This window comes from Arachis stenosperma, chromosome 3, assembly GCF_014773155.1.
Source record: "Arachis stenosperma cultivar V10309 chromosome 3, arast.V10309.gnm1.PFL2, whole genome shotgun sequence".
Lineage (NCBI taxonomy): Eukaryota > Viridiplantae > Streptophyta > Magnoliopsida > Fabales > Fabaceae > Arachis > Arachis stenosperma.
Genome location: NC_080379.1, coordinates 82675654 through 82695632, shown reverse-complemented (window position 1 = coordinate 82695632; position 19979 = coordinate 82675654). Strand labels below are relative to the sequence as shown.

The following is a 19979-nucleotide window of genomic DNA, read 5'->3' as shown; positions in this document are numbered from 1 at the left end:
AAGAAACAGAAGACTTCCCGAGAGCCTGCTGGTTTCAATGACAAGGATTTCGATGCTCTCGGTTGGGTTGAGCAGCACATTCTTCCTCAGACTTTTATTTCTACTGATGATGCGTCCATGGAGCATCACTTTCAGTATATGGCGCGGAGTTGTGTTCGGATGGCTAGCCTTCATGCCGCCATTGCTCGGGAGTTTAAGAAAGCTCCCCTTGGGGCGACCAGCTCCCGACTTGAGAAGGCCCGGTCCGAGCTTGATAAGGTTAGTCAGCTGAAGGATGCTAGGATTGCCGAGCTGGAGGAGTCTTTGGAGGAAGAGAAGACTAGGGCTACCGCGGCTGTGGCGGTGGCGAAGACGTCTGAGGAGATGGCGAGGGTGGCGACGGAGAACTATACCAAGCTGTATGCTGAGCTTGTGGAGACGAAGGAGAAGCTGCAATCTGCTCGGGATGACTTTTATGAGCTGGAAGATAATGTGGCCAAGGGTATGGATGCTATGTTTGTGAATTTGAGGGATCAGGTCCGGGTTCTTGCTCCCGAATTGGATCTCAGTTTGTTCAGTACGGATAACATGGTTGTGGAGGGGAAGATTGTTCCTGCCCCTGTTGAGGATGAGGTTCCGATGTCCGACCCCAAGGCTCCGGTGTCCGACCCCGAGGCTCCGGTCGTGAACCCGACTTCACCTTTGGCCGAGGATAGAGTTGGTATGGAGGTTCCAAGCGATGGTGCTGTTCCTGCAGTCCCGATATCCATGTTTCAGCCAGGTGTTGATGCGGAGTCTGGAAAGGGCCTTGATCCTCTGTAATTTTTTGTACTTTTTGTGCTTTTGCCCGACCTGTGGGCTTTTTGTTTTTTGGATGTTTTCTGCAAACATTTTGGACACCTGTTCTGCTATTTTAGCTACTCTTGTAGCTTTATTATGCCATGCTTTGTGTTTCGATTGTCTCGTTCCGCTTTTATGCTTTTTAGTTGTTCTCGGGTAACAACTTTTTAGCTAGCGTTTTGACTTCTCGCTTTTTGCTTTTTTAGTTGTTTTTGGGTAACAACTTTTTAGCTAGCGCTTTGACTTCTCGCTTTTTGCTTTTTAGTTGTTTTTGGGTAACAACTTTTTAGCTAGTGCCTTGACTTTCTCGCTTTTTGCTTTTTAGTTGTTTTTGGGTAACAACCTTTTAGCTAGCGCCTTGACTTTCTCGCTTTTTGCTTTTTAGTTGTTTTTGGGTAACAACTTTTTAGCTAGCGCCTTGACTTTCTCGCTTTTTGCTTTTTAGTTGTTTTTGGGTAACAACTTTTTAGCTAGCGCCTTGACTTTCTCGCTTTTTGCTTTTTAGTTGTTTTTGGGTAACAACTTTTTAGCTAGCGCCTTGACTTTCTCGCTTTTTGCTTTTTAGTTGTTTTTGGGTAACAACTTTTTAGCTAGCGTTTCTCGAAGTCCTGGTTCTTTGCCAGCTTCTTTCTTGGGTCCGAGTTTACTCTCGGACATCGGGATCCTTGAGTACCCCTTTGGTCAGGTCCGACTTCGTTGTTTGGTCGGCCTTTTTTAAGTTATTTTTGTAACTTCTTTTCTATTTGGCTTTTTGAGCCATTTCAGAGTTACGTTTATAACTTCTCACATTAATTTGAACCTCGTCGCTTCATCTTTGTCGACCTCGTATGGCCTTTGGCAAATGATTTTTTGCGTTTTGCCGAGCATAAATTAATGCGCCTTGGTGGGGTACTTTTTAGGATATGCTTTATAACGAGAAAGAGAAAATAAAGAAATTTGATTAGTATTAAAAAGAAGAATATGTACAAAGTGTTTACCCTTTTGACTAGGTCGGGTGTCCTACTTAACCGGGTGTCTCATTAAAAAACCCTCGTGGGGAAAAAGAGTACACCTCGGGTTAAGTTTTTCTAGCTGTAGTATCGTCTTAGGTTACAGGCGTGCCAGGTTCTGGGCAGCTCATTGCCTTCTAGGTCGGATATCTTGTAGTAGCCTGTCCCTAAGACTTCTGTTACTTTGTAGGGCCCCTTCCAATTTGCGGCTAGCTTTCCTTCTCCCGATTTTTGTGTTCCGATGTCGTTTCGGATTAAAATCAGGTCGTGAGTGGAGAAGCTTCGTTTTATCACCTTTCGGTTATATCTGAGGGCCGTTCGTCGTTTTAAGACTTCTTCTCTGATTCGGGCTCTTTCTCGGACCTCGGGTAGGAGGTCGAGTTCTTCCCTTTGTGCCTGAGGGTTACCTCCTTCGTTGTAGAAGATGGTTCTGGGTGATCCTTCGTCTATTTCGACGGGAATCATTGCCTCCATTCCGTAGGCTAGTCGGAATGGGGATTCTCCTGTTGTAGAGTGCGGGGTTGTCCGATATGCCCATAATACCTGGGGGAGTTCATCGGCCCATGCCCCTTTGGCCTCTTGGAGTCTTCGTTTTAACCCGGCCAAGATGACTTTATTTGCGGCCTCTGCTTGTCCATTGGCTTGCGGGTGTTCGACCGATGTGAACTGCTGTTTGATTTTTAGCTCGGCCACCAAGTTCTGAAAACTTGTGTCTGTGAACTGTGTTCCATTGTCTGTTGTGATGGAGTAGGGGACTCCGAACCTCGTGACAATGTTTTTGTATAGGAATTTACGGCTTTTCTGAGCCGTAATAGTGGCTAAGGGTTCAGCCTCGATCCACTTTGTGAAGTAGTCGACCCCTACTATGAGGTACTTGACTTGCCCCGGTCCTTGTGGGAATGGGCCGAGTAGGTCGAGTCCCCACTTTGCGAAGGGCCATGGTGCGGTGATGCTTATGAGGTCTTCGGGCGGTGCTTTGTGAAAATTGGCGTTTTTTTTGGCAGGGGGGGCATATTTTCACAAACTCTGCCGCGTCTCTTTGCAAGGTCGGCCAGTAGAACCCGGCTCTGACTATTTTCTTGGACAGGGCCCGGGCTCCGAGATGGTTCCCACACATGCCTTTGTGGACTTCTTCGAGGACGCTCTTTGTTTCTGTGGTCGGGACGCACCTCAGGAGGGGGTTTGAGAATCCTCTTCTGTATAATACGTCGTGGATTAACGTGTAGTTCTGGGCGTCTTTTGTAAGCCTTTTAGCTTCTTTTCTTTCGGCGGGGAGAGTTCCCGATTTCAGATAGTTGAGTATGGGGGTTATCCATCCTTGTTGTTGCCCGGATATATTTAGTATTTCTTCCTCCCTTAACACGGAGGGGGATTGTAGAGTTTCTTGGAGGAGACTTCTGTTGTTCCCTCCGGGCTTGGTGCTAGCAAGTTTTGAGAGGGCGTCTGCCCGGGCATTTTGCTCCCGGGGTATGTGCTGGATTTGTATTTCCGGGAAGTGTCGTAATTGCGCCTGTGTTTGGTCCAGGTATTTTTTCATAGTAGGGTCTTTGGCCTGGTAGCTTCCATTTACTTGTGATGTGACGACCTGGGAGTCGCTGAAGATCGTGATCCTCTTTGCTCTGACCTCTTCGGCTAGTTTTAGTCCCGCTAGTAGGGCTTCGTATTCGGCTTGGTTATTTGAGGCCTGGAACTCGAATTTTAGGGATAGCTCAATCCGTGTTCCTTGATCGCTTTCGAGTATAACACCGGCCCCGCTTCCTGTTTTGTTTGAGGATCCGTCGACATACAGATTCCATGAGAGTGGGGTTCCCGGGGTCTCAGTGTATTCTGCGACGAAGTCGGCTAGGTATTGAGATTTTATGGCAGTCCGGGCTTCATAGTGGAGGTCGAACTCGGACAATTCCACCGCCCATTGTAGGATTCGTCCTGCCATGTCTGTCTTTTGTAGGATGTGTCTCATGGGTTGGTTTGTCCGGACTTTGATGGTGTGGGCTTGAAAGTAGGGGCGGAGTCTCCGAGCTGTGAACACTAGTGCATAGGCGAATTTCTCTATTTTCTGATAGTTTAATTCGGCCCCTTGTAGTGCTTTGCTTACGAAGTATATGGGGTGTTGCCCCTCCTCATTTTCTCGTATTAGTGCCGAGGCGACTGCCCGATGTCCGACCGACAGGTATAGTACGAGCTCTTCCCCTTTTAGTGGTCGGGTTAAGATTGGTGGCTGCCCGAGGAATTCCTTGAATTCTTGGAAGGCCTTTTCGCATTCCGGGGTCCAAGAGAAGGGTTTCCCTTTCTTTAGGAGTGAGTAGAGAGGGAGTGATCTTATCGCTGATCCTGCCAAGAATCTTGATAGGGCGGCTAGTCTCCCATTTAGTTGTTGTACTTCTTTGACACACGTCGGGCTTTTCATATTGAGTATTGCTTGGCATTTGTCCGGGTTTGCTTCGATGCCTCTCTGAGTCAGCATGAAGCCTAAGAACTTCCCGGCTTCTGCGGCGAAGGTGCACTTTGTCGGGTTAAGTCTCATGTTGTGTTTCCGGAGGGTGTCGAAGATACTGCTGAGGTCGGCGACCAAGTTTCTGTCTTCTTGTGTCTTTACTAGCATGTCGTCGACGTACACCTCTAGCTGTAGCCCGATGTGTTCTGAGAACATTTTGTTCATTAGCCTCTGGTAGGTTGCCCCTGCGTTCTTCAGCCCGAAGGGCATTACTACGTAGCAGTAGTTTGCCCTTGGGGTTATGAACGAGGTCTTTTCTTGGTCGGGTCCATACATCGGGATTTGATTGTATCCCGAGTATGCATCCATGAAGGAGAGGTATCTGTAGCCCGAAGCGGCATCGACTAAGGCGTCGATGTTCGGTAGTGGATATGGATCTTTGGGGCAGGCTTTGTTGAGATCCGTGTAGTCGACGCACATCCTCCATTTTCCATTGGGCTTCTTCACTAGGACCACGTTTGCGAGCCATAGGGGGTACTTTACTTCCCTAATGAACCCTGCATCTAGTAGTGCTTGCACTTGTTCTTCTATTGCTTGCATGCGTTCGGGCCCGAGCTTCCTGCGTCTTTGTTGGACAGGTCGGGATCCCGGGTATACTGATAGCTTATGGCACATCAGGTCGGGGCTTATGCCTGGTATATCGGAGGCTTTCCAGGCGAAGAGGTCGGAATTCTCCCTTAAGAGGGTTGTGAGTTCCTCCTTTAGGCCTGCTTCGAGGTTTGCCCCTATGTTTGTTACTTTCTCGGGTGTGTTCCCGATCTGGATCTTTTCGGTCTCTCCTTCTGGTTGTGGCCGAAGATCTTCTCGGGCTTGGACTCGCCCGAGTTCTATTGTGTTGACCTCTTTCCCTTTTAGGCTCAGGCTTTCGTTGTAGCATCGTCGTGCTAGTTTTTGGTCGCCTTTTAGGGTAGCGATTCCCTTTGCGGTAGAGAACTTCATACAGAGGTGTGGGGTCGAGACTATAGCCGCTAGTCTGTTTAGGGTTGGTCGTCCGATGAGGGCATTGTATGCTGTAGTGACGTCGACTACAATGTAGTCGATGCTTAGTGTTTTGGTTTGCTCGCCTTTTCCAAAGGTAGTGTGTAATGAGATGTATCCCAAGGGGCGGATCGGGGTATCTCCTAGTCCAAACAGGTCAGTGGGATAGGCTTTTAGCTCTTTTTCTTCGAGTCCGAGCTTGTCGAAGGCTGCTTTGAACAGGATATCTGCTGAGCTTCCTTGGTCGATCAGGGTTCGATGTAAGTTGGCGTTGGCTAGGATGATGGTGATCACCATAGGGTCGTCGTGTCCGGGTATTATTCCAAGAGCATCTTCTCGGGTAAATGAGATAGTAGGTAACTCGGGTAAGGGGCTGTCTTCTCGGACATGGTAGACTTCTTTGAGGTGTCTCTTCCGTGAGGATTTGGATGTCCCTCCCCCTGCGAAACCTCCGTTTATCATGTGTATGTGCCTTTCAGGAGTTCGCGGGGTTCGTGTTTGCTCGGCCCGATCTTCGTTATCTCCCCGTCTTCTCTTTCTGGTTTCTTCTCCTTTCTCAGCTATGTATCTGTCGAGTTTTCCCTCTCTGGCTAGCTTTTCTATAACATTCTTTAAGTCGTGGCAGTCGTTAGTAGAGTGGCCGTAGAGTCTGTGATATTCGCAGTACTCAGACCGATCTCTTCCTGCTCTCTTGTGCTTCAGAGGTTTGGGTGGTGGGATCTTCTCGGTGTGGCATACTTCTCTGTAGACGTCTACCAGGGAGACTCGGAGGGGAGTGTAGCTGTGGTATTTTCGTGGCTTGTCCGAGTTGGATTCTTCTTTCTTTTTCTGTTCCCGATCTCGATCTCGGGGCGGGTAGGTTGACTCCTTCCTGGAAGAGTCTCTCAGCTGGGAGGTTTCTTCCATGTTGATATACTTTCCTGCCCGTTCTTGTACTTCGTATAAGGAGGTCGGGTATCTTTTGGATAGGGATTGGCTAAACGGTCCTTCTTTTAGGCCGTTTGCTAGTCCCATGATGGCTGCTTCCGTGGGCAAGTGTTGTATGTCCAGGCAGGCCTTGTTGAATCGCTCCATGTACTCTCTGAGAGTTTCTTGGTTGCCTTGTTTGATCCCGAGTAGGCTGGGGGCATGTTTTGCCTTGTCCTTTTGAATAGAGAACCTTGTTAAGAATTTTTTGGTCAGGTCTTCAAAGCTGGAGATTGATCCTGGTGGCAGGTTGTCGAACCACTTCATGGCTGACTTAGTGAGAGTGGTGGGGAAGGCTTTGCATCGAATCGCGTCGGAGGCGTCGACTAAGTACATTCTGCTTCTGAAATTGCTGAGGTGATGACTTGGATCGGTGGTGCCGTCGTAGAGGTCCATATCTGGTGGTTTGAAGTTTCGCGGTACCTTCTCTTTCATGATCTCTTGTGTGAAGGGATCATGGTTGCTTTCGGGAGTGGTGCCGTGTTCCGTCCGATCTTTTAGGTTGGCCTCTATCTTTCGCAGTTTTTCTTCCAATTCTCTGCGTTTGCGAGCTTCCCTTCTCAGATCCTGTTCAGTTTCCTTCTGCTTCTTTACGTCCTCTTCGAGTTGTCTCAGCCGGCTTTGTTGTGCCCGAACTGTTTCCAGAATCTCCGAACTTTTTTTTCTTTCGGGATTTTGTGGATCTTTGTCTGGGGGTGATGTCTTTGGGCGATTCTGTTTGTTTCCTCCTGGAGTGCGTGGTGATAGAGGGCTGTCCGGCCGTTCTCCGGTGTCAACTTCCTCTTCTTGTTCTGATGTAGCGTGGTTATTGTTGGGAGGGTCGTCCGCCATGGTAAAGGGATGACTTCCAGGTCCCCGGCAACGGCGCCAATGTTCCGAGGGTTACCTGAAACGTGCAGCTCGGTCTTCCGGCAAGGCCCGAGGTGGTGGGTCTGAGACCCGAGCTGGTTGTGCTGAACGGCGGGGGGTTGTACCTGCAATGACACTCCGATGCTTAAGTTAGCATGGGTCCAAGCAGATATCAAGTAGAATTAGAGTATGAGTTATACCTGGGTGCTCCAGTGTATTTATAGTAGTTGGCTGCGATCATCCCTGGATAAGATATTCTTATCTTATCTTATCTTTTGGGAGATTCATCTCTATCTTTGCGGAACCGCCTTTCCCAGGCCCTTTCGGCCTTTAGGTTTTGGGCTTAGTTCCTTCTTGTTCATACCCTGACCGAGCTCTCCAAACTCGGTAAAGCTGATAGAAGGCCCGACCTCGACCCAAGGCCCACGTTCGAGGTCGGACCTCGGACAAACAGGCCAAAGAAAGGCCCATCAGAAGGAACTAAGCCCAAAACCTAAAGGCCGAAAGGGCCTGGGAAAGGCGGTTCCGCAAAGATAGAGATGAATCTCCCAAAAGATAAGATAAGATAAGAATATCTTATCCAGGGATGATCGCAGCCAACTACTATAAATACACTGGAGCACCCAGGTATAACTCATACTCTAATTCTACTTGATATCTGCTTGGACCCATGCTAACTTAAGCATCGGAGTGTCATTGCAGGTACAACCCCCCGCCGTTCAGCACAACCAGCTCGGGTCACAGACCCCCCACCTCGGGCCTTGCCAGAAGACCGAGCTACACGTTTCAGGTAACCCTTGGAACATTGGCGCCGTTGCCGGGGAACCTGGAAGTCATCCCTTTACCATGGCGGACGACCCTCCCAACAATAACCACGCTACATCAGAACAAGAAGAGGAAGTTGACACCGGAGAACGGCCGGACAGCCCTCTATCACCACGCACTCCAGGAGGAAACAAACAGAATCGCCCAAAGACATCACCCCCAGACAAAGATCCACAAAATCCCGAAAGAGAAAAAAGTTCAGAGATTCTGGAAACAGTTCGGGCACAACAAAGCCGGCTGAGACAACTCGAAGAGGACGTAAAGAAGCAGAAGGAAACTGAACAGGATCTGAGAAGGGAAGCTCGCAAACGCAGAGAATTGGAAGAAAAACTGCGGAAGATAGAGGCCAACCTAAAAGATCGGACGGAACACGGCACCACTCCCGAAAGCAACCATGATCCCTTCACACAAGAGATCATGAAAGAGAAGGTACCGCGAAACTTCAAACCACCAGATATGGACCTCTACGACGGCACCACCGATCCAAGTCATCACCTCAGCAATTTCAGAAGCAGAATGTACTTAGTCAACGCCTCCGACGCGATTCGATGCAAAGCCTTCCCCACCACTCTCACTAAGTCAGCCATGAAGTGGTTCGACAACCTGCCACCAGGATCAATCTCCAGCTTTGAAGACCTGACCAAAAAATTCTTAACAAGGTTCTCTATTCAAAAGGACAAGGCAAAACATGCCCCCAGCCTACTCGGGATCAAACAAGGCAACCAAGAAACTCTCAGAGAGTACATGGAGCGATTCAACAAGGCCTGCCTGGACATACAACACTTGCCCACGGAAGCAGCCATCATGGGACTAGCAAACGGCCTAAAAGAAGGACCGTTTAGCCAATCCCTATCCAAAAGATACCCGACCTCCTTATACGAAGTACAAGAACGGGCAGGAAAGTATATCAACATGGAAGAAACCTCCCAGCTGAGAGACTCTTCCAGGAAGGAGTCAACCTACCCGCCCCGAGATCGAGATCGGGAACAGAAAAAGAAAGAAGAATCCAACTCGGACAAGCCACGAAAATACCACAGCTACACTCCCCTCCGAGTCTCCCTGGTAGACGTCTACAGAGAAGTACGCCACACCGAGAAGATCCCACCACCCAAACCTCTGAAGCACAAGAGAGCAGGAAGAGATCGGTCCGAGTACTGCGAATATCACAGACTCTACGGCCACTCTACTAACGACTGCCACGACTTAAAGAATGTTATAGAAAAGCTAGCCAGAGAGGGAAAACTCGACAGATACATAGCTGAGAAAGGAGAAGAAACCAGAAAGAGAAGACGGGGAGATAACGAAGATCGGGCCGAGCAAACACGAACCCCGCGAACTCCTGAAAGGCACATACACATGATAAACGGAGGTTTCGCAGGGGGAGGGACATCCAAATCCTCACGGAAGAGACACCTCAAAGAAGTCTACCATGTCCGAGAAGACAGCCCCTTACCCGAGTTACCTACTATCTCATTTACCCGAGAAGATGCTCTTGGAATAATACCCGGACACGACGACCCTATGGTAATCACCATCATCCTAGCCAACGCCAACTTACATCGAACCCTGATCGACCAAGGAAGCTCAGCAGATATCCTGTTCAAAGCAGCCTTCGACAAGCTCGGACTCGAAGAAAAAGAGCTAAAAGCCTATCCCACCGACCTGTTTGGACTAGGAGATACCCCGATCCGCCCCTTGGGATACATCTCATTACACACTACCTTTGGAAAAGGCGAGCAAACCAAAACACTAAGCATCGACTACATTGTAGTCGACGTCACTTCAGCATACAATGCCCTCATCGGACGACCAACCCTAAACAGACTAGCGGCTATAGTCTCGACCCCACACCTCTGTATGAAGTTCCCTACCGCAAAGGGAATCGCTACCCTAAAAGGCGACCAAAAACTAGCACGACGATGCTACAACGAAAGTCTGAGCCTAAAAGGGAAAGAGGTCAACACAATAAGAACTCGGGCGAGTCCAAGCCCGAGAAGATCTTCGGCCACAACCAGAAGGAGAGACCGAAAAGATCCAGATCGGGAACACACCCGAGAAAGTAACAAACATAGGGGCAAACCTCGAAGCAGGCCTAAAGGAGGAACTCACAACCCTCTTAAGGGAGAATTCCGACCTCTTCGCCTGGAAAGCCTCCGATATACCAGGCATAAGCCCCGACCTGATGTGCCATAAGCTATCAGTATACCCGGGATCCCGACCTGTCCAACAAAGACGCAGGAAGCTCGGGCCCGAACGCATGCAAGCAATAGAAGAACAAGTGCAAGCACTACTAGATGCAGGGTTCATTAGGGAAGTAAAGTACCCCCTATGGCTCGCAAACGTGGTCCTAGTGAAGAAGCCCAATGGAAAATGGAGGATGTGCGTCGACTACACGGATCTCAACAAAGCCTGCCCCAAAGATCCATATCCACTACCGAACATCGACGCCTTAGTCAATGCCGCTTCGGGCTACAGATACCTCTCCTTCATGGATGCATACTCGGGATACAATCAAATCCCGATGTATGGACCCGACCAAGAAAAGACCTCGTTCATAACCCCAAGGGCAAACTACTGCTACGTAGTAATGCCCTTCGGGCTGAAGAACGCAGGGGCAACCTACCAGATGCTAATGAACAAAATGTTCTCAGAACACATCGGGCTACAGCTAGAGGTGTACGTCGACGACATGCTAGTAAAGACACAAGAAGACAGAAACTTGGTCGCCGACCTCAGCAGTATCTTCGACACCCTCCGGAAACACAACATGAGACTTAACCCGACAAAGTGCACCTTCGCCGCAGAAGCCGGGAAGTTCTTAGGCTTCATGCTGACTCAGAGAGGCATCGAAGCAAACCCGGACAAATGCCAAGCAATACTCAATATGAAAAGCCCGACGTGTGTCAAAGAAGTACAACAACTAAATGGGAGACTAGCCGCCCTATCAAGATTCTTGGCAGGATCAGCGATAAGATCACTCCCTCTCTACTCACTCCTAAAGAAAGGGAAACCCTTCTCTTGGACCCCGGAATGCGAAAAGGCCTTCCAAGAATTCAAGGAATTCCTCGGGCAGCCACCAATCTTAACCCGACCGCTAAAAGGGGAAGAGCTCGTACTATACCTGTCGGTCGGACATCGGGCAGTCGCCTCGGCACTAATACGAGAAAATGAGGAGGGGCAACACCCCATATACTTCGTAAGCAAAGCACTACAAGGGGCCGAATTAAACTATCAGAAAATAGAGAAATTCGCCTATGCACTAGTGTTCACAGCTCGGAGACTCCGCCCCTACTTTCAAGCCCACACCATCAAAGTCCGGACAAACCAACCCATGAGACACATCCTACAAAAGACAGACATGGCAGGACGAATCCTACAATGGGCGGTGGAATTGTCCGAGTTCGACCTCCACTATGAAGCCCGGACTGCCATAAAATCTCAATACCTAGCCGACTTCGTCGCAGAATACACTGAGACCCCGGGAACCCCACTCTCATGGAATCTGTATGTCGACGGATCCTCAAACAAAACAGGAAGCGGGGCCGGTGTTATACTCGAAAGCGATCAAGGAACACGGATTGAGCTATCCCTAAAATTCGAGTTCCAGGCCTCAAATAACCAAGCCGAATACGAAGCCCTACTAGCGGGACTAAAACTAGCCGAAGAGGTCAGAGCAAAGAGGATCACGATCTTCAGCGACTCCCAGGTCGTCACATCACAAGTAAATGGAAGCTACCAGGCCAAAGACCCTACTATGAAAAAATACCTAGACCAAACACAGGCGCAATTACGACACTTCCCGGAAATACAAATCCAGCACATACCCCGGGAGCAAAATGCCCGGGCAGACGCCCTCTCAAAACTTGCTAGCACCAAGCCCGGAGGGAACAACAGAAGTCTCCTCCAAGAAACTCTACAATCCCCCTCCGTGTTAAGGGAGGAAGAAATACTAAATATATCCGGCAACAACAAGGATGGATAACCCCCATACTCAACTATCTGAAATCGGGAACTCTCCCCGCCGAAAGAAAAGAAGCTAAAAGGCTTACAAAAGACGCCCAGAACTACACGTTAATCCACGACGTATTATACAGAAGAGGATTCTCAAACCCCCTCCTGAGGTGCGTCCCGACCACAGAAACAAAGAGCGTCCTCGAAGAAGTCCACAAAGGCATGTGTGGGAACCATCTCGGAGCCCGGGACCTGTCCAAGAAAATAGTCAGAGCCGGGTTCTACTGGCCGACCTTGCAAAGAGACGCGGCAGAGTTTGTGAAAATATGCCCCCCCTGCCAAAAAAAACGCCAATTTTCACAAAGCACCGCCCGAAGACCTCATAAGCATCACCGCACCATGGCCCTTCGCAAAGTGGGGACTCGACCTACTCGGCCCATTCCCACAAGGACCGGGGCAAGTCAAGTACCTCATAGTAGGGGTCGACTACTTCACAAAGTGGATCGAGGCTGAACCCTTAGCCACTATTACGGCTCAGAAAAGCCGTAAATTCCTATACAAAAACATTGTCACGAGGTTCGGAGTCCCCTACTCCATCACAACAGACAATGGAACACAGTTCACAGACACAAGTTTTCAGAACTTGGTGGCCGAGCTAAAAATCAAACAGCAGTTCACATCGGTCGAACACCCGCAAGCCAATGGACAAGCAGAGGCCGCAAATAAAGTCATCTTGGCCGGGTTAAAACGAAGACTCCAAGAGGCCAAAGGGGCATGGGCCGATGAACTCCCCCAGGTATTATGGGCATATCGGACAACCCCGCACTCTACAACAGGAGAATCCCCATTCCGACTAGCCTACGGAATGGAGGCAATGATTCCCGTCGAAATAGACGAAGGATCACCCAGAACCATCTTCTACAACGAAGGAGGTAACCCTCAGGCACAAAGGGAAGAACTCGACCTCCTACCCGAGGTCCGAGAAAGAGCCCGAATCAGAGAAGAAGTCTTAAAACGACGAACGGCCCTCAGATATAACCGAAAGGTGATAAAACGAAGCTTCTCCACTCACGACCTGATTTTAATCCGAAACGACATCGGAACACAAAAATCGGGAAAAGGAAAGCTAGCCGCAAATTGGAAGGGGCCCTACAAAGTAACAGAAGTCTTAGGGACAGGCTACTACAAGATATCCGACCTAGAAGGCAATGAGCTGCCCAGAACCTGGCACGCCTGTAACCTAAGACGATACTACAGCAAGAAAAACTTAACCCGAGGTGTACTCTTTTTCCCCACGAGGGTTTTTTAATGAGATACCCGGTTAAGTAGGACACCCGACCTAGTCAAAAGGGTAAACACTTTGTACATATTCTTCTTTTTAAATACTAATCAAATTTCTTTATTTTCTCTTTCTCGTTATAAAGCATATCCTAAAAAGTACCCCACCAAGGCGCATTAATTTATGCTCGGCAAAACGCAAAAAATCATTTGCCAAAGGCCATACGAGGTCGGCAAAGATGAAGCGACGAGGTTCAAATTAATGTGAGAAGTTATAAACGTAACTCTGAAATGGCTCAAAAAGCCAAATAGAAAAGAAGTTACAAAAATAACTTAAAAAAGGCCGACCAAACAACAAAGTCGGACCTGACCAAAGGGGTACTCAAGGATCCCGATGTCCGAGAGTAAACTCGGACCCAAGAAAGAAGCTGGCAAAGAACCAGGACTTCGAGAAACGCTAGCTAAAAAGTTGTTACCCAAAAACAACTAAAAAACAAAAAGCGAGAAAGTCAAGGCGCTAGCTAAAAGTTGTTACCCAAAAACAACTAAAAAGCAAAAAGCGAGAAAGTCAAGGCGCTAGCTAAAAAGTTGTTACCCAAAAACAACTAAAAAGCAAAAAGCGAGAAAGTCAAGGCGCTAGCTAAAAAGTTGTTACCCAAAAACAACTAAAAAGCAAAAAGCGAGAAAGTCAAGGCGCTAGCTAAAAGGTTGTTACCCAAAAACAACTAAAAAGCAAAAAGCGAGAAAGTCAAGGCACTAGCTAAAAAGTTGTTACCCAAAAACAACTAAAAAGCAAAAAGCGAGAAGTCAAAGCGCTAGCTAAAAAGTTGTTACCCAAAAACAACTAAAAAAGCAAAAAGCGAGAAGTCAAAACGCTAGCTAAAAAGTTGTTACCCGAGAACAACTAAAAAGCATAAAAGCGGAACGAAGACAATCGAAACACAAAGCATGGCATAATAAAGCTACAAGAGTAGCTAAAATAGCAGAACAGGTGTCCAAAATGTTTGCAGAAAACATCCAAAAACAAAAAGCCCACAGGTCGGGCAAAAGCACAAAAAGTACAAAAAATTACAGAGGATCAAGGCCCTTTCCAGACTCCGCATCAACACCTGGCTGAAACATGGATATCGGGACTGCAGGAACAGCACCATCGCTTGGAACCTCCATACCAACTCTATCCTCGGCCAAAGGTGAAGTCGGGTTCACGACCGGAGCCTCGGGGTCGGACACCGGAGCCTTGGGGTCGGACATCGGAACCTCATCCTCAACAGGGGCAGGAACAATCTTCCCCTCCACAACCATGTTATCCGTACTGAACAAACTGAGATCCAATTCGGGAGCAAGAACCCGGACCTGATCCCTCAAATTCACAAACATAGCATCCATACCCTTGGCCACATTATCTTCCAGCTCATAAAAGTCATCCCGAGCAGATTGCAGCTTCTCCTTCGTCTCCACAAGCTCAGCATACAGCTTGGTATAGTTCTCCGTCGCCACCCTCGCCATCTCCTCAGACGTCTTCGCCACCGCCACAGCCGCGGTAGCCCTAGTCTTCTCTTCCTCCAAAGACTCCTCCAGCTCGGCAATCCTAGCATCCTTCAGCTGACTAACCTTATCAAGCTCGGACCGGGCCTTCTCAAGTCGGGAGCTGGTCGCCCAAGGGGAGCTTTCTTAAACTCCCGAGCAATGGCGGCATGAAGGCTAGCCATCCGAACACAACTCCGCGCCATATACTGAAAGTGATGCTCCATGGACGCATCATCAGTAGAAATAAAAGTCTGAGGAAGAATGTGCTGCTCAACCCAACCGAGAGCATCGAAATCCTTGTCATTGAAACCAGCAGGCTCTCGGGAAGTCTTCTGTTTCTTGGGGGAGGACCCGAGGTCGAGGTCGGGGAAAGCTGACCGGGTCCGGAGGTCGGAGGATCCTGAGTTATAGCTCGGAACTGAGGGACCGGAATGGTCTTCGACCGAGTCTGAACACCAATTGTAGTCTTCTGCGGAGAAGGTCGGGGAGAAGCTTCAGCCTCGATATTCCGAGATGCCGCAGATTTCTTCGCTCGACGGAGAAACTTCATAGAATCAGCCTGAGAAGACATCTCTGCAGAAACGAAACAAAGAGGTTATCAAACAGAAAGATCAAAACAAAGTCAAAATATGAAAATGAAATCTCAAAAAGAGGTCGGGAACTACCTAACTCGGAACGGAGAAGGCTTGGATCTCCCAACATTTTCTTCGTATCCAAGTGAGGTGCCCGACCCCATAGACTGCTCAACACACCAACGAAAGCCTGTTCCACCTCATCTAGACTCTCGAAAGTGTACTTAACCGACACCACACTCTCTTGCCAACAAAGAGGAAACGAAGGCTCCCCACTCTCATCTAAGAAAAAAGGTCGGACATCTCCAACAGCCCGGACTTTGAAGTAATAGTTTTTGAAATCGTGAAACGACTCATCATACAAAGTGCAAAATTTCCTACCCTGGTTAGCCCTAAACGAAACCCAGGACACCTTCCCAGCACCCGACCCCGGCTTCGTCAGTACAAACAGATAAGAAAAAAGAGAAACAGAAGGGGAGACGCCTAAAATCTGACACAAAAGTTGGAAAAGCTTTAAAAACGCCCAAGAGTTCGGATGGAGTTGTGTAGGGGCAAGGTTACAAGACCAAAGGACCTCGGATTCCAGGTCGGTGAAAGGAAGACGGACACCTAGCTTGGAGAAGAAACAATCATAAGCATAGAAGAAAAGTTTCTCGGAACTCTCTAACGGCGGAAAACATACCCTCTCCTCGGACTCCGGGGCTGCTAACTCGTAATCCCGCTCAGACTCCCTGTTCTCACAAATACTACACTCCCTACGGAACCTAATCAGATACTCAGAATCTACAACAGACGGGACCCTTAAAGGAGCAGGATCTACCCAACCTAGACCACTCGGAATCTTGGTCGACATTGCTTGAAACACCTTTCGAGACATAAAAAAATCTTGCCTACAAAGAAAGAATACAACAGCAAGACAAAAATCACACAAAGGCAGAAAAACCAAATTCAACAAAAACAAAAGAAAGCAAAGTTCTTTTACAAACAAGAAGGCAGCAACTCGAATAACAAAAATGGATCGGAGAAAAGAGTCCCCCCACACACACATACAAAGCAATAGCGGCGCCTCTTTTCGGGGCAACCCGGGCATAGAAGATATCAGAAAAAAGAAGCGTACGAAGAATAAAAGCGAAAAAAGCAAACCTGGAAAAGAAGAAAGCGACGAGCTCCGACGAAAGGAAAAACGGCGGCGCAGAAAAAACGCACAAAAAATGGAAGACGAAGAACAGAGAGAAAGAAGAGAAGATGCTCGAAAAGAAGTGATGAATAAACAAAGAAAAATGAAGAAAGGGGCAAATAAATAAAGCCTCCACAGAGCGCCGCACGGAAATCGAGGAAGAAACGGTAACAAGCAATAAATGCTGAAACGACCGTTTTCAAATTTTGAAAAACTACTATGCCCGAGCTCGACCTTCCGAAAAAAGACGAACTCGGGCAGGGGCACTGTTCATACCCTGACCGAGCTCTCCAAACTCGGTAAAGCTGATAGAAGGCCCGACCTCGACCCAAGGCCCACGTTCGAGGTCGGACCTCGGACAAACAGGCCAAAGAAAGGCCCATCAGAAGGAACTAAGCCCAAAACCTAAAGGCCGAAAGGGCCTGGGAAAGGCGGTTCCGCAAAGATAGAGATGAATCTCCCAAAAGATAAGATAAGATAAGAATATCTTATCCAGGGATGATCGCAGCCAACTACTATAAATACACTGGAGCACCCAGGTATAACTCATACTCTAATTCTACTTGATATCTGCTTGGACCCATGCTAACTTAAGCATCGGAGTGTCATTGCAGGTACAACCCCCCGCCGTTCAGCACAACCAGCTCGGGTCACAGACCCCCCACCTCGGGCCTTGCCAGAAGACCGAGCTACACGTTTCAGGTAACCCTCGGAACACTTCTGATGGGCCTTTCTTTGGCCTGTTTGTCCGAGGTCCGACCTCGAACGTGGGCCTTGGGTCGAGGTCGGGCCTTCTATCAGCTTTACCGAGTTTGGAGAGCTCGGTCAGGGTATGAACACCTCCCATGAAGCGCTTTTTTAGCGTCATTAGCTTGACGTTTGGCCTTTGTCAGGGTGGTTGGTAGTGCTTCAAATCATCCCCTCTTGTAGTGAATTTTGCTCTACATGTTCTAAAGAAAGAATTTTGCTGATGGTGTACACTTGAGGCAGTTGAGATGGGATGGTGGGGAGATGAGGTGGGATAGGTGGAAAATAAGCAGAAATCACTTCATCTCCTAGAGAGAAATCCTCTGTAGGGATCTTCTTGTTCCTCCATCCCCTTGGGACCTTTTTCCTTATTTCCCTTGATGTTACCCTGCTCCTTGTGGTTTCGTTTTCTAGGAAGATTTTGATGCTGGTCTCGTATGACTCTAGTGGGTCTAGCTCCTCTTGGGTTACACTTGGCTGCTGTTCCTTCTGATCACATTGCTTGTCAACCAGAGGGATTTTCAGGTGTATTGTTTGTGCTTCCGTGCTTGTCTCTTCCATCAGTTCCTTATCGTGTTCTTCCCTTGATTCTTTGTTTTCATGATCTGCTTCTTGTGAGGGTTTGAAGACATTGAAAGTGAGTTGTTCATCATGTACCCTCAATATTAGCTCTCCTCGCTCCACATCTATAAACGCCTTGGCTGTGGCTAAGAATGGACTCCCCAGGATGATGGGATGGATGTGATTCTCCTCCATCTCCAAGATAACAAAGTCTGTGAGAAGGAAGTAGTTCCCAACCTTCACTAACACGTTTTCAACCACTCCTATTGCCTATTTTTGAGTTTTGTCAGCCAATTTGATGATTATGTCCGTGGGCGTTAGCTCATTGATTTGAAGCTTTTTTATGAGGGATAGAGGCATTAAGTTGATGCTTGCTCCCAGGTCACAGAGTCCCTTATTAATCATTTTTTCTCCTATAACACAGGGGATGTGAAAACTCCTTGGGTCCTTCCTTTTTGTAGGTGGCTCTGTTTGAATGAGAGCGCTGCACTCCTTATTCATCACTATTGTTTTCCCACCCTTCAGTGAACTCTTTTTGGTCAGTATCTCCTTTATGTACTTGATGTATGAGGGCATCTGCTGGAGAGCCTTAATGAACGGTATGTTTATATGAAGAGATGCAAACATGTCGAGGAACCTTGAATACACTCTCCTTGCTACACCACCCTTGAGCCTTTGGGGAAAAGGTGCATATGGGTTCAGAGTCTCCTCTTTTTTTAGCTCCTTCCTATGTATGAAATTGGGTTCTTGATTGCTCTCTTCATGCTTTTCCTTTGGAATGTCTTGAAAGTGTTCTGTTTGTGTGTTTACGTTTTCCACACTCCTCTCATCACTTATAGTGATCATCTTGCATTCTTCCCATCTTACTTTCTTTGTTTCTCCTCTTGGGTTCTTTTCTGTGTCACTTGGGAAACTATCAGTAGGCTTGGTAAACTGTTGAGATAGATATCCCACTTGGGACTCTAGCCTCTTGATGGTGTCTCCTTGGTTTTTGATATTGGCTCGCACTTCATCCTTGAAGACTCTGTTGTCTTGGACTTCTTTACATATACCTTCAAGTAGAGTCTCAATTATAGAGAGTCTATCTTCAGTGGGTGATGATGGGTTAAGGTTAGGAGGTTGAGAGTGGTCATGTTGGTTTTGGTATGGATGTTGAGAAGGGTGGTTAGGTAGGTGTTGATATGATCTCTGTGAGGGATGTTAGTGAGTTGCATTGTTATTGGGATTGTGGTTGTGGCATCTTTGGTCTTGGCCTTGGTCTTGTTGATTTCCCCACCCAAAATTAGGGTAGTTCTTCCAATCAGAATTATAAATTTTGGAGTATGGATCATGGGTCTGCCTGGGTGAGTTCCCAACATAGTTGGCTTGTTCTCAGTCGCCTTCTTCTCATGTATTCACTCCTTCTTGGGCTGGTGATCAAGTGATGACTGCTGCAACTTGGTTCTCTTTCATCTTCTTGGTAAGATCGGCTAACTGCTTGGTGATCATCTTATTTTGAGCCAGCAGTGCATTCATATGGTTCAGCTCCATCACTCCTCGAGTGTTGCTCCTTTCAGAAGCATAGAAGTAGTTATTCTCAGCTTCAGTCTCAATGACATCTATGGCTTCTTCAATGGTTTTCTTCTTGTTTAGAGATCACCCAGATGAATTGTCTACGACCTTCTTTGATTCGTAAAAAAGACCTTCATAGAAAATGTGCAGTTGAACCCATTCGTTGAACATATCTAGTGGGCACTTTCTTGTTAAGTCCTTAAACCTCTCCCATGCCTCATAGAGAGTTTCACCATCTTGTTGCCTGAAGGTTTGTACCTCAGCTCTCAACCTGTTGATTCTTTGAGCATAGAATCTCGCCAAAAATTTGTTCACCACATCTTCCCAATTTTTTAAACTCTCCTTTGGGAAAGATTCTAGCCATTTAGATGCTTTGTCCTTAAGTGAAAAAGGGAACAAAAGCAGTCTATAGACATCTGGATGAACACCATTAGACTTCACAGTGTCACATATTCTTAGGAAGGTGGTTAGATATTGATTGGGGTCTTCTTGGGCGCTTCCTCCGAGTAAACAGTTGTTCTGAACAAGGGTGATGAGCTGGGGTTTTAATTCAAAGTTATTGGCATGTATGGTTGGCTTTTGGATACAACTTCCACAATTTCTTGGGTTGGATTGATGTATGAGCCTAGAACTCTTCTCTCTTGCCCAGCATGATTCACAGGGCCTTCCACAATTTCATGGTTGTTTTCCAGGTT

At 47.7% G+C, this 19979-nt stretch overlaps 1 non-coding gene across 1 annotated transcript; it reads left to right on the top strand.

Annotated features, from left to right (window-relative positions):
• The first annotated feature begins 19450 nt into the window (after positions 1 to 19450).
• LOC130972568 (small nucleolar RNA R71) lies at positions 19451 to 19557 on the top strand. The gene has a single exon (XR_009083730.1). It is a non-coding gene; the product is annotated as a small nucleolar RNA R71 (small nucleolar RNA).
• The last annotated feature ends 422 nt before the right edge of the window (positions 19558 to 19979 follow it).